Consider the following 13648-nt stretch of genomic DNA (forward strand, 5'->3'; position numbering starts at 1 on the left):
TATCCGTGAGCATATTGTTTCAGATGGAATATATATATATATAAATAATATTGTTTGCTGAAGTCTTTTCTGTAACTTCAGAACTTGCATACTTAGATGCCAAAAGGTTTTTGTCCCATAAAAGATATTAACTGGTTTAATTTCCACTTTTGCTGGCAAGAAGCCAGTTCGCACTATATGAAAAGGTGTGTGAAAATCCCAAAGTAGGTGGACCTAGATATGGGCACTGTTCATGCTGAAAAGCATTGTCGTGATATTTATTACACCTTCCAAGAATGAACCCCAGTATTCCAAACAATTGACTTCTGGATCACAATAGAGCTCTGTTTGCTGCAATTAAGGTCTTGCAGTCACGGTCACCGTTTGAAATATTCCGAAGCTTTGCATGCAAATTACAGCCTCTAGATAGAAATTATCTCCAGAATGCACTTTGAAAACGAGCAGGAAGAAAGGGCAGCAATGCGGTTCAAACCCCCTTAGGCGCAAAAACCACTGGATGACCTTGGCTCGGTCACCGTCTCTCAGCCTACTACCCTACATCACAAGGTTGTTGTTGCAATAGGGTTAAAAATGCGAGGAATGAAGAGGCGACCCTGAAGTCCTTGGGGCGAAGAAGGGCGGGATAGAAATACTAGAAAGAAAAGGAGAGGTCAGAGGGAACGATCTGCGAAACCCGCCCCGCCCCAATAACTCTGCCCTAACTACCTTTGCTCTCACGGCTTTTCGCGGGGCTCACTTCGAAATAAGCACATGTGAGTCCAACGGCCACGAAGGAGATGCGTGCACACATATAGGACACTCGAATGCTTCCTTTTAACGTGATCACGAGAGGTGGCTCTCTGTGCGCGCCAGCCGAAGCAGCGCAAGGGGAGGGGGCAGCCTCTCTCTCTCTCTTTTGCAACGCCAGAGCATTGTGGGCAGATTTTCCCCTGCAGCGAGCAAGGAGGCTCATAAACTCTGCAAAGAAGCCCCGCTTGCTTCTCCAGCACCTCGCCGGACTCCAGAGAGCGCTGTGCTGCCGGCCCAGGGAGGGGAGCTGCAGGAGCAGCAGCAGCCCCAACCCCGGCCGGCGCAGGAGGGCAAAGGAGCCCCGGGCGGACACCTCCTCGGCGCGGCCGGTGGGCTCACTCCGGCCAGCTGCAGTCCCAGCCACGGGGCCCAGGTAAAGGAAACTTGCCTCCTTCTTTGTGCGCCTTCGCTTCCGCGCCGGCAGAGCTCAAGGGCTGGGCTGCCGCCGCCGCCGCCTCCCTATTGCAAAGGACCAATAGGACTTTTAAAAAACATTTTGCTCCTGGGGCTCGATCGCCAAGAGATCGGGATCTCAGAACAGGCTGGCAAGAAATAAGGGGGGGGGGAGAGAGAGCAAGAGGCTCAGAGGGGGTGTGGGTGCGGCGAAGAAATTTGGGGGAGAGTCGATGGTGGCGGGACTGAAGCTGCGCAGCGCGAGAACGCAGCTTCGAGTCGGTTTATCCGGAGAAATGCGAACTGAGGCTCTATCATTATTATTATTATTATTATTATTATTAATTTATTTATTTATCATCATCATCATGATGAATGGTGATGATAAGGACTCTTTTTCCTTGGGCAGTTTGCTGCTTCCCAAAGTGCTCGCTTCCTGGCATGGAGCGACTGCCCCCTACAGGATCATGCTCAAAGGGAAGAAATGTACCGGTAATCTCCCTGCCGTGTTGTAAACCAAGGACAGGAAAAGCCCGACGCTTTAAGAGAAGCGCAGCTCAGCGCCACTGATGGGTCCTTGTTGTCACTTGCTGAGTTCAGCAGATCTCCCGTTGTCGGTGCCCTTCTTTTTTACCTTGCTCGGCTCGTTTGTCTGCTGGTGAGATTCGGGTTCTCCTCCCAATCGGTTTAAACAGGGTAGAGACTCAGACCTCAGATGCATGAAAGGAGAAAGATAGAAAGAGTGCTCCTGAGCAAAAGGCACAAAGTGCTTTCTCCTCAGCAAGTCACCCCACCCATTAAACGTCTGCGTCTTTAAAGTGTCTGTTGTGGGGAGAGGCGCAGGTTCTGTTGTACTGTATTTAGAATACAAGTGATTTTGTGTTGGGAAGGCTCCAGAAGAGTATCTGATTTAAATAATTTCTAAAGTCCGGGCTACATCACATGTCTTGATTTTTGACATAGAATCATAGACATGTCAGAAACAACTTCACAATCCCCTTCCCTTGATGTAATTGCTGTTTTATTTGAATTGAAAGCACAGGTATTATGTGATTGGACTCGTTCGTGGAGAGCAAACTCTTACAAATATTGATGGTCAGACACGCCTCCTCAGTTCATCCCATCTGATAGCATCCTGGCATTTATTTATGTGAATGTATAGATTACCTGTTCCAGGGGCAGAGAGCGACTTACATACCTGCTTCATACAAAGAACAGACAGGTGCCAAGGGACTCACAATTCCCTTCCGGTTCTCTTTTTAACTCCTTTGTCCAAAACCAAGGGGTTTCTTTTCCCAGCCTAATGTATTCTGCAGATGTGCAGAGGGACGGCAAGTTTCCTCTTAGTATTACGGCTGTTTCGCGGAAGCCTGATTCCTCTTTTACTAATTTATTTAGTGCGCTCCTGCACTGGTGGGGCAAGGGAAGCACACACTTCCCTTTAAAGAATGAAATACGGAAGGAAAACAAAAAAAGATGTTCTTAAATGGCTAGCTATTGCTGCAGGAGAAGGAAAAGCTTCCTTGAGTTTCCAGCTTTTTTACCTTTTAAAGCAAGGGCGGCTAAACTCAGGCCTGAGGGCTGAATATGGTCCTGCAAACTGCTCTGTCCAGCTTGAGGGCCTGTTTCGAGATAAAAGTAGATGGAACACTGGATGTGACTCTTATCTTTCTGCCATAGGCTGCATTCCAGCTATGCGAAATTCAGGTATTTCTATACTCATACCCATATACACATATCTCCCAAGCAGTAGGCATATGCCAGGCAAAAGCACTCAAAGAGGGTTTATTGTAGGGCTGGTAAGGACACGGCCTGGGAAGATTCCTAAGGGCTACAGCAGTAGGTCTGGTGGGCCACATTGGCCTCTGGGCATGAGGTTCCCCACCCTTGATTTAGTGCTGTTGTTCCAAAATGTCCAGGTTCCCACTAGTCGACGCAGGACTTGGGAGTCTTTGCTTGGTTACTACTAAGGGTGTTATTCCAAAGATGGTTGCGCTGCACAGTCCAAACATAGATCAGGTTACAGGCAATGTTTCGAAACTCCCATTGTTCTAGGAGCATTTTGCGACAGGGAATTTCATTAGCGCGAGCGGTTTTTGAGCTCTGGGCACAGTACTGCGCCTAAGATTTCAGAATAAAACTGCATAATGGAAGAAAAGGAGGACCTTTTTCTGCCTCCCCGCTTCCAGCTACTCTCTGAAGACTGGAGAAGAAACCTTCTTAAGAATATTAGGGGGGTGGGCAGGGAAAGGACTAGACGATGTGAAAAATGAACATAGTATTTTAGCTGCAGTTCCTTCATTTTCAGCTTTGTATTCTTGTTATATATAAAAAAGTGTGCCTAGACATTCTGTTGTTGCAGCCATAACCGAGGTTTAAGGTGCCATTTAGCTCCTAGCTTTCATAGCTCAGTTTCTAAAACTTATTACAAGGTGTGCAAATCAGCCGCTTAAATCAGAGTTCTAAGTTACAAAGATTGGCATAAATTACGAAGATACCATCCCAGCACTTGGCATTTCCCCTGCTTTTGCAGAGTGGGATAGGCACAGCCATTTATGTGTTTTACATACTGAGGCATTGGGTTGGGCCAGCAAGCGGGCACTCCTGTCAGGAGGCTGGGTCCACTTGTGCTGGCGCAACCAGTGATGCATTCTTGGAGATGGGAGCAGTTGATGGCTCACTATCTGCTCTAGGCTCAGGTGCTTCCCTGGGGGTGGGAAGTGCTTCACTGACCACAAGTGGAGCTGAGGCCTAGTTAGGTGGCTCTCCCTCAACGCTTGGGGGGGGAGGTGCTTTCTCCGAACATGTGCCTCTCCACGATCTGGGTCAGCACCTCCCAGACCACTGGGTCCCTCCCCAGAATCAGGTCCCACTCTTCCCATTCCTTCTCTGAAGTCAAGAAGTCTCCACAGGAGTCAAAACGGCTTCATAAAAATATAGTTGGCAAATAATCTGTAGTCTGAAACCTAAATGCATTCTTATGAACAGAGAGTAATCCTCTCGCTGCCTTTCATTGCTATATTGCAGGCAGCATTTAGAAGAGGAATGACTGTACCATTCCCCCCCCCCCTTTCTCTTGTTTGTGAGAGAAGTAGTTTGGTTAGATTGCATAGAGACTTGTTTGTACAAGTGAGCCTGGGTGGGTGTGAACAAACTGAGGGGAGCAGAACTGAAGCACACGAAGTCCGAATTGGGTCACTAAATTCTGTAGAGTTCAGAGTTGAGAAATTCAAATTCCTACGAAGGTTTACCTCCCACACTCTCGGGCCTATGAGAGCCTGTTCATCCAAAATATTTAGGTGCAGTTATCTGCCAAATGAGGGAATAAACAATTTACTTCAAAGCATTGTGTAGGACCAGCATAATTCTGGGGAATTAAGAAATTTCTCAGAATTAAGAGATTAAGAGTATGCTTACAAATCAATATTTTCTTCTTCTTCACTGCCTTGTTTTCATATTCTCCCTGGTACAATGTCCCCCCTGATACAATTCTAGGAGCTCAAAGTGGCGTACCTGGTTCTCCCCCTCTGCAATTAACTCCCCACAACAACCCTGTGAGGTAGGTCAGCTGATAGACAATGACTGGCCCAAGGTCATCCAATGAGCTTCATGGCTGAGTAGGGATTTGAACCCTGGTCTCCCAGGTCCCTGTCCAACACTTTAACCACTACACCACACGGGCTCTGTCATGTGTCATAATATTCCTGTAAACACATCAGAACAAATGGAAATGGCCTTTGCTGATATTTGGTGTGGGCTGGGTTTTGTCTTTTAACCTTTATCTCTTGGTGATGTCTGTTTGACACCATTTTGGTTACAAGACAAGGAAATGTTGGCTGGTGAGTCGAATACCGATAAAGAATAAGCAAAGCGCAGCCTCCTTAAGTGGCAGTCTCCACTTGGCAGAGCAGGATATATGTGGCTCCTATCCCAAACCAATTGGGCAATTAATCATCATGAAACATGTAGGGTGAGCTAAAGACTAGGCACTTAATTCTGGTCACAGATTAGTCTAAAACCTGTGTGATAGCACCAGCTCAAATGGAGTCACCTTAGCATTTAAATGTCGATAGCAGAAACAGGTGTTAGATTCTCAAAACCTCTTCGCAGAGGTTATAAAATATGCCCACGTTAAATCAAACACTCGTTTCAGTTTTTAATAATTTCACAGGTCCAGGCTGAACTGTCTGTGGAGACTTTTTCGGGTCACAAGTGACTCCTTAAGAAAACCCACCACGGTTACTGTTTGCAGGCCTGTTTCCCCACCCCCTCAACCTCCACTATTCCACATGATGAACATGCCTTTCTGCTTTTGTCTTGTTCCACAATCACATGGAAATTATGAAGAGAAGTCATACCCATCAAACCACTAATTTTCATAGAAAGCAGGAGCCCACTTCTCAAAAGGTGTTCACATACTGTAACTGAGGCTGATGGGGACAGAAAACTGTCTCACAGATAGAGAGTCATTCCAGACAAGTGTTCACCAGCTTGGTGCCCACTAGATATTTGGGACTCCAGTCCCCCTCAGCCCAAGCCAACAGCCAGGATGATGGAAGCTGTAGCTAGAAACATCAGTTGGTGGGGGGGAGCACAAGGTTACAGAAGGCTGTTCTACTTGTTGGTCTTAACTTTGCTGGATTGCCATATGTAGGACATAGAACAATGTGCATGATGGACAGCAGAATCTAAGTATCAACCACACAAAGCAAGCTCATTGGAAACCACTCAGCATTGCATATTTATTATAGACATTGTTCTCCAGTTGTCTACATAACAGAACTTCTACTGTGCCATCAGTTCACAGTGTGAACAAAATAGCGTTTTGTCTAGCTTTGTAAAAACATAATTCTCTCAGCATTTGGTGTGTTGGTAGGTGTTGACCTGCACTCAAGGCTACATATGGCTAAAGGATAAGCTAGTTTGGGAGAGGCAAGGTTGCCTTTGTCTGACATCCAAGTTCTTATCCCAGAGAAGTAAATGGGAGCTTTGTCGTTGACTTCAGTGGGTTAATGATTTACTCTTTAGAAAATGACTTGCTTTTTCTCTTTGCCAGAACCTGTTAAAGGATGCTGCAACAGAATGAAATATAGAAATGATTCTGCAAACTATATCCTAATGGGAGATAGGTCAGGGTTTTGTTTGTTTCTACAAAACATTTAGCCACACTTGCCCCTCAGAATTTTGGAGAGGGGCATTATACGCCTGAGAATCTGCTCAGAAGACAAATCAAAGCAGTCCTCCGTAAAAGGAGAAAATGGCATTTTAAGTAAAAAATGGCTGTGTGTAGTCATTATTGCCATCTTGTTAAATGGCTATTTAACTGCCTACGGACTCAGTGGAAGTTTTGCCAATTATTTTGAAAGTAATTGAGTTCACATTAAGGTATTCCGAGTTAATTACACAGCAGCCAGCTTTGTTTATCCAAGTCTCATAAGGTCCATAGACAAACAACAACAACAACAACGATTAAAAAAATTAAGGAGTGCCCTGTGTTAAATATAGCTTGCCACCGGGGGCTGATATTTTTAAATCACCAGCTTGTCATGTTCAATAGTGTATTTACTAGTCGCAACTGAGAAGTCTCATGGTGCAGGTTGCACATGCTGCAATTGTGTGGGTTGAATAGGAGTATGGAAGTAAGCACACAGGCAGTAGTCGATCACAGCAACACCAGTTCCATTCCTTGGAAATCTCTTCCACTGTTTGCTTCCCAGTGCTTCTCACTATCAGTGTCCCGTCTTGCACATGGCTGTGACATATGTTTCATGACTAATTTCCAAACAGTTCAGTACTCAAAACGGTACACGCGGCGAAGGATTTGCCTTCTCATAGCTATGTGGAAGCTTCTTGCAGGAGCTGTCTAATAACTGTATGGAGGTTTCTTTCTAAACCTTTACTTCTCAAGTATATCAGTAGGGGCCATAGGAAGGAGGTTTCTCAAGTCACCTTTGCTCTAGGGTCCAGTTCAGGTGTTGCGCTGAGTCCAAGGAACTTCAGAATAGTATTAGTCAAGGAGAGTGGGCCTTCTAACACAGAACTTTGTATGGAATAATTGCTCACAGATTATCTGATTTATTTAATTTTGTCTAATCTCTTTATAATGGCAGAAACTAAAGGGCATCTTTGCCCAAGGAAATTTATTACATGGGTTAATAAAGCACGAAGTCCATGCAGTGCAAGGAGTCTCCTGGGGGAGTCTCAAATTCAGGAACCCTTCTATGCCTCCAAGAGTTTTGTTAGTCTAGAGTTTAACTGGAACATTAGAGGTGGTGTATTTAACCTTATGTGGCAGAAGAAAGGAATAATTTGTGGTGTATGCTCTGTATAAAAAATACTCTCAAGTTGAAACACTGGTGAAATTATGATGGGCAGAAGCTTTAACTAATGTGCCTAAAGTCTCTGAAATGCTGTGTTTGTTTTGCAATATCATATGGGTGGTATTCAAACTAACTTTTATACAGAGTAGACCCATTAAAATTAATGCCCCGGCTTAGTTATGCTCATTTAATTTCAGTGGGTCTGCTGTGAATGAACCCTAGCTGAATAATACCGTATGTGTTTTCATATTTATGAAACTAATCAAAATTATTAAGTAAACCGCCCTGAGATCTTATGATGAAGTGCGGTATATACATCTAATAGATAAATAAATTACCCCCTCCCAAAAAAACCCCCACCAATGTCCTATTGAACAGGTGAGTTTTAATTTTGGATAAGTACACATAAGATTACTCAGTAAATCTATAAATAAGTTTTTAAAAACCAAATCCATCTCTCATGTTAGCTTATTGAAAGGGTGGGGAACTTTAAGCCTGGGGGCCAAATCCAGCCCTCCTGACTCTGCTCAGCCATCCCTCTGCCCCAGGCCATATCCCTCACTGCTCCCAATACATGCCCTTAATTGTGTTTTGTTTTTTGTTTTTTTTGCCAGGCTTGACTATATCTTGCCTGTAATAATGCCACAAGTGCTGCCTTCCCTGCTTTTGGCCACACCTACCACTAGGGTATGCCCCTCAGAAGATTGCCCATCAGGGAATGCAGACCTGGAGCTGGAAAAGTTCCCTATCCCTATCAGCGCTTTCATTACGCTGATTGCAAATTTTCAACTCGAGAGAGACAGATGAACTCCTGTGGAGAAAATGCCAAGCAACAGCTCATATCTCTTAGCAAATACTTTCTTTTGATGTGAGACAAGATAGTAGCTATTACAGCATTCAAAATCAGAAGTCATTTAAAGAGGAAAAGAAAAATATGATCTCTTTGCAAATTTCAGTTGCGGGCTGACTGACCTCTACATTGTTTGTACACTTCTTCACCTCTCAGGATTTAATTAAAACTTTCCTACATGGATAACAAGTTTAAGAAAAAGGACCAGCACTGTGAAGTTGAATCCAAATGCACCAGAGGAGGTTGTTCTGCACCAAAGGATTTGCTTCATATTCCTGAATACCTGATAGCTTGTACTGCCTTTAGAAAACAGCTCTTATATTATTAGTGATCCTCCCAGCAATGTCACGGTTCCACTTGACTGAAACAGAGATCTGATTTTAAAAGCAAAGTATGTGCAAAGTTCTGTCAAAACACCTGAGAGTTTTGAGTTTATCATTACAGCTGGTAGATATATGCCTTTTTACAGTCTGATGCTGTAGGATTGGTGTGTGTGTGTGTGTGTGTGTGTAAAGGCTTCCAACTGTTAAGAAGATGAGCTATCCCCTCACTCCAGTGCTGACAGCCTTCCTCTTTGAAAGGATTGCAACAGCTGTCAGTCAGGCAAGCAGTTTTGCACGGCAGAGGTGAGAGACTGTTATGTGTGTTTTGTCATTGATCTTATACAGTGGTACCTCGGGTTACAGACGCTTCAGGTTACAGACTCCGTTAACCCAGAAATAGTACCTCAGGTTAAGAACTTTGCTTCAGGATGAGAACAGAAATTGCGCGGCGGCGTGGTGGCAGCGGGAGACCCCATTAGCTAAAGTGGTACCTCAGGTTAAGAACAGACCTCTAGAACGAATTAAGTTCTTAACCTGAGGTACCACTGTACTTTTAAGCCACTTACAAACCACCTTGGCAATGAAGCAGTATATAAATAAAAAGCCCCAGCCTCCAGTTCTGTATCCTAAAGGCTTTGGGGAGCCTTTCTCTGCCTGGCACCAGAACAGTATTTGACCAGTAAAATGTCGTTGTATGGAAGGACTTGAAATGTAGGATTCTAAAATGGCAGATTGTGCAGAGTGGCCTAGCTCTCTCCCACATGCTTGGGAGGAAATGATGCTTCGCTGCAGGTCTTGGTTTCAACAACAGCTGCTCAAATGAGAGAGGATGGTTGGGCTAACTGACAACATATGGTTTCTGGATGCAGTGGGATATCTAGGTCTTGCAATGTGTTATTTACTGAGAATGTTGGCCTAGGTTCTCAAGCCTAATGGGTGAGTGTGAGTGGCTTTATTTTCCCAGATTTTTGCTCCTAGACATCATGCAAATCCAGGATTGTGATGTGGCACTACAGATCATCCAATGGAGACTTCATGATGACATTTTTATTATACCGTACAGAGAGAAAATATTTTCATTTAAATGTTTTTGAATGTCTAAATCTTTTATTTTTTTATGTTTCTGCACATATTATTGGATAGTACATAAAAGGGTGATTAATCAAATGCCAATGCAGAATTTCAGCCTGTGCTGCTCCTCCATCATTCAGCCAATGGAAACATGAAAGCATCTCACACAGCTGTCTCCCTATGTAGTGTATAGTAGCGTCCCTGGGAAAAAGTACTTGCTATTTCCCCAGGGCATGGGAAATTACTATCTGAATGCTGTGCTGTCATTCCTCCGCCTTGAAATTCTAGGTGCATGTACACATTACAGCGAATAGTCTGGTATTCTGTGGATTTTCTATAACTGTGAATATGCAGCATCCTGTAGAAGTTTATCAAGTAAACTAGTTATTGTTGGCCTGTGCAGTCAGTTGAACCCAATTCTTTAAGGTACTGGAGCCAAAAAGCATTCAGTTTTCTATCCAGGCCCATTTGTAAATCATATAATGGTATATTCTAATAGTCAACCCTTTGCTGTATAATAAGTAGTTTAGTTGAGCAAAGTATCGCACCATGAGAGTCAGGTCCATAAATGTGCAGGCAGACAGAAGTAACACAATGTCATCTAGTTCAAGCTTTTAATTCTGGTCACTGAAGTCAATGTGCATGGCTGGTGCCAGCAATTTTAGATTTCTGTAAAGCCTAAACTAGCTCTCAGCACTTTGCTTCTTTGCATGAAATCCCATCTTTAGTCTTAGTGTGTGCATTTTTCATGCATCCTGTATCATTTGAGTCCTTTCCTGCATAACTAATTCTTCTCCCTGTTCTTCACTTGACAGACTGAAAACTCATTATGTACGCATCTGTATATCCAAACAGATTTCAAAAGTATGTACCGCATATATTCCCCGAGAGTCCACATTTACATTTGATAGGTTGCTTTTACTGACAATTCTGCTTCACTGCTCTGTGTTCATTTGGACCACCTACCCAGACGAGCTCTTTGGAGAGCCTTTAAACAGGAGGTGCTAGATCACACATGGATAGCTGGCAAAGGAGGATGAGGGCGTAAATGCTATCTCATGACAAAAGGCATGGTTAGCATAAAGGAGACCATGGGGTCCTTCCACTGCCAGCTCACTAGTTGATGCCCACAAGGAAGAAGTTCTTCATTAGCTCCTGTTGAGATGCTGCAATCCTGCTCCCGAAGGGAATTTGTTGATTCAGTATCTTAATCCTGCATGGGATGGGTGTACCTGACCCAGCCTAAAGCTCAGTCGGCCATTTAGGTCAGATTAGGATTGCCGAGTTTAGTTTTAAACTTCAAGTGTTTTGGCAGCTGGCTTTCTATTTGTTTGTGTGGGGTTTTTCCCCCTTACTTAAGTAATTCATCTTGCAAAATAGACAATGATCAATCTGCAAATGTGTACTCACACTTGGTGCTGTGTGTGTTATCTCCTTGCAGAATTTGCAGTAGGGAAAGAAGATCAAGGAATCATGGATGGACTAGGTGAGAGGTCAGATTACAGTGGGTAAGGGCTGAGGTAGCTGTGTTTCCAGGTGCCTAAGATTTCTTTCTAGGGCCTGTCCAGCTATAACATTCCTTTCGTAGGATCCCTGAACCTCAGCTCCTGTAGCCAGATGGACTACATTAAACCAACAGTACATTTTAATACCGTACATCTAGAATTTCAATCCAAAATGACAATATGCCTTGGGAGAGCCATTTCCCTTGTTGCTTTCGTTTGTACTACTACAAAGCAACTTTGAGGGCTCAAATTTTAATCGGAGCCGTGGCACCAAAGGAGGAGGTGCTTAATCCTCCACTTCCTGCCCCACAACCTTTTCGTGATCCAAAAGAGGTGTACTTTTAAAATAAATAGGACATGACTGGATAACTAAATCAGAAAGTTGTGGGTTCAGTTTCACCTCGGAAGCCTTTTGACAGAACTCTGGCAGACCTCCTGTTGCAATATTCTCTCAGGTCACAATCGAAGCATTATCTAGACCTTGGCGAGTTTTATTAGCTATTATGAAATCTTTCCCCTTCTAATGAGATCTCCCCCACCGTCCCCAACAATAAGCCTCAAAAACTGGCAGCTGACTTGAGTGTGCTTTGCAGCTTGGAAGCGGTGTGGTGACACTTTGACGTTGTTTGTTCAGTTTCTTCACTCAAAGCTCCATTGCCGATAGTCAAGTCTTGGGTCTCAGATATGGCATGTTCATGTTTTCCTTGATTTTGTTAATCTAGCCTGTTTTGTGGTTTGGCAGAGCCTACTCTTGCTCAGGGGCAGCAGTGTGGTACAGTACCCCTTTCTCCCTGCTACCTCTCGCTGCTGTAAGCTACAGCTGCCATCACTGGAGGAAGGTCCAGCAGATTGAATGGAGATACTGCCCCACCAACCTCAGCCAACTCCACCCCACCTGCCTGCCTGCCTCCTTGCTTACAACTAGTCAAGGGGTAGCTAGTGAACAACTAGTCAGTAGGGTTTTAAGTGGGTCTCCTTAAACCACAGGATCACTCTGAAAAGGGCTTTCCTCCCACTTCTGCCTGCTGTTACAGTTGCTACTCATTGAACTGCAGCTGAGGTATAAAATCAATCGTGCTGAATGCTCAATAATGACAACAGATGCATTGCTGATTTTTCAGGTCTTTCTGCATAGATTCAGTGTCTTCACTGGTTCTTTGTAGACTGGTGGTATAACAAGGAAGATATGAAGCCTCAGCCAAAATAACCTCTTCAGAATGGGACACTGCTCTTTTGATTTAGCATCTCTGCTAGGTATGGTACCTTCCAGGTGCTGTTATAGACTACAGCAGGCACGTCCAACAGGTAGATTGTGAACTACCGGTAGATCACTGGACACCTGTGGTAGATCACTGGCTCCCCCCAAAGAAGCTCAACAACTATGGCTCCCTTAAAAAAAGCTCAATATTTTTGCCCTGTACCTCTAATAACTGGGGATTTCCTTCTCCCTAAAAAAAAAGCTGAACAACTTTGATCTGAATGCCTAAAAAACAGGCCTTCCTCCTCCCCCCAAAAGCTGAACAACTTTGACCTGAACCCCAAAAAAGGGGGTAGATCACTGCCAGTTTTTAACTCTGTAAGTAGATCGCAGTCTCTTGGGAGTCGGCCACCCCTGGACTACAGCTTCTCCCAGCCCTGTGCTTGGCCATGCTGGCTGGGGCTGTTGAAAGCTGAAACTAGCAACGTATGGTGGTCAGTGCATTGAATAAACTCTTGGGCTCCCAATTCACTTCTACGCAAACAACGATCTTTGCTGTGGCATCTGTTAACACTCAGAATCGCCCATGATGTTGTAGCATAAGACAGTCAAAGCTGTTTCACTTTGCTTTCCATTCACACTGTTTAAAAAAACAACCCCCAAAAGTGTAGTCAGTGTGACTTTAAAATGCAAATGTGGTTGTTACTTTTATTTAGTAGCATGAACAAACTTGATTTTGTTTGGAATCAGGGAGTTTGGCAGTTGGGTATGTGAGAAACAGAGTTTGGGGGTGATCATGAGAGAGATAGAGAGATACTGTGATTTTATTTGTGTGTTGGAGATCAGAGCCCATCTCCGCCATTGGACTTGGGTTCTGGGACAAGTTATTTTAGCTTCACCACTTTTCCTCCTGTGAAATGGGTTTCTGTTGCTTTGAAAGGATGGTTTTGCGTGTTCCTTTCTGCCTTGTGCTCAGGTTCTGGGGCAAGTTGTCTTTTGCCATCACAAGTTTGCTTCCTGTGAAATGGTTTTCTGAACAAGCAGATGATTGTGGCTTCAGAAAGTGGCTTTGTGTATTGGGGATCATTGCCTTGTGCTCAGGTTCTGGAGCAAGTGTACCTGTCTTTTAGCATCTCCAATTTGCCTCCTATGGGTTGGTTTTTTGTTGGAGCAGAAATCTGCCACTTAAGATGCATGGT

At 44.2% G+C, this 13648-nt stretch overlaps 1 protein-coding gene across 2 annotated transcripts in view; it reads left to right on the forward strand.

Moving 5' to 3' along the window:
- Nucleotides 1–682: 682 nt before the first annotated feature.
- The window catches only part of KANK4 (KN motif and ankyrin repeat domains 4), a 40211-nt gene continuing 27245 nt past the window's right edge, over nucleotides 683–13648 (forward strand). For both annotated transcript variants that reach the window (XM_033151931.1, XM_033151933.1), the window contains exon 1: nucleotides 683–1162. The gene's annotated coding sequence lies outside the window, so the exon portion shown is untranslated. The remainder of the gene's footprint in view (nucleotides 1163–13648) is intronic.

The sequence above is a fragment of the Lacerta agilis genome, chromosome 6 (assembly GCF_009819535.1).
Source record: "Lacerta agilis isolate rLacAgi1 chromosome 6, rLacAgi1.pri, whole genome shotgun sequence".
Classification (NCBI taxonomy): domain Eukaryota; kingdom Metazoa; phylum Chordata; class Lepidosauria; order Squamata; family Lacertidae; genus Lacerta; species Lacerta agilis.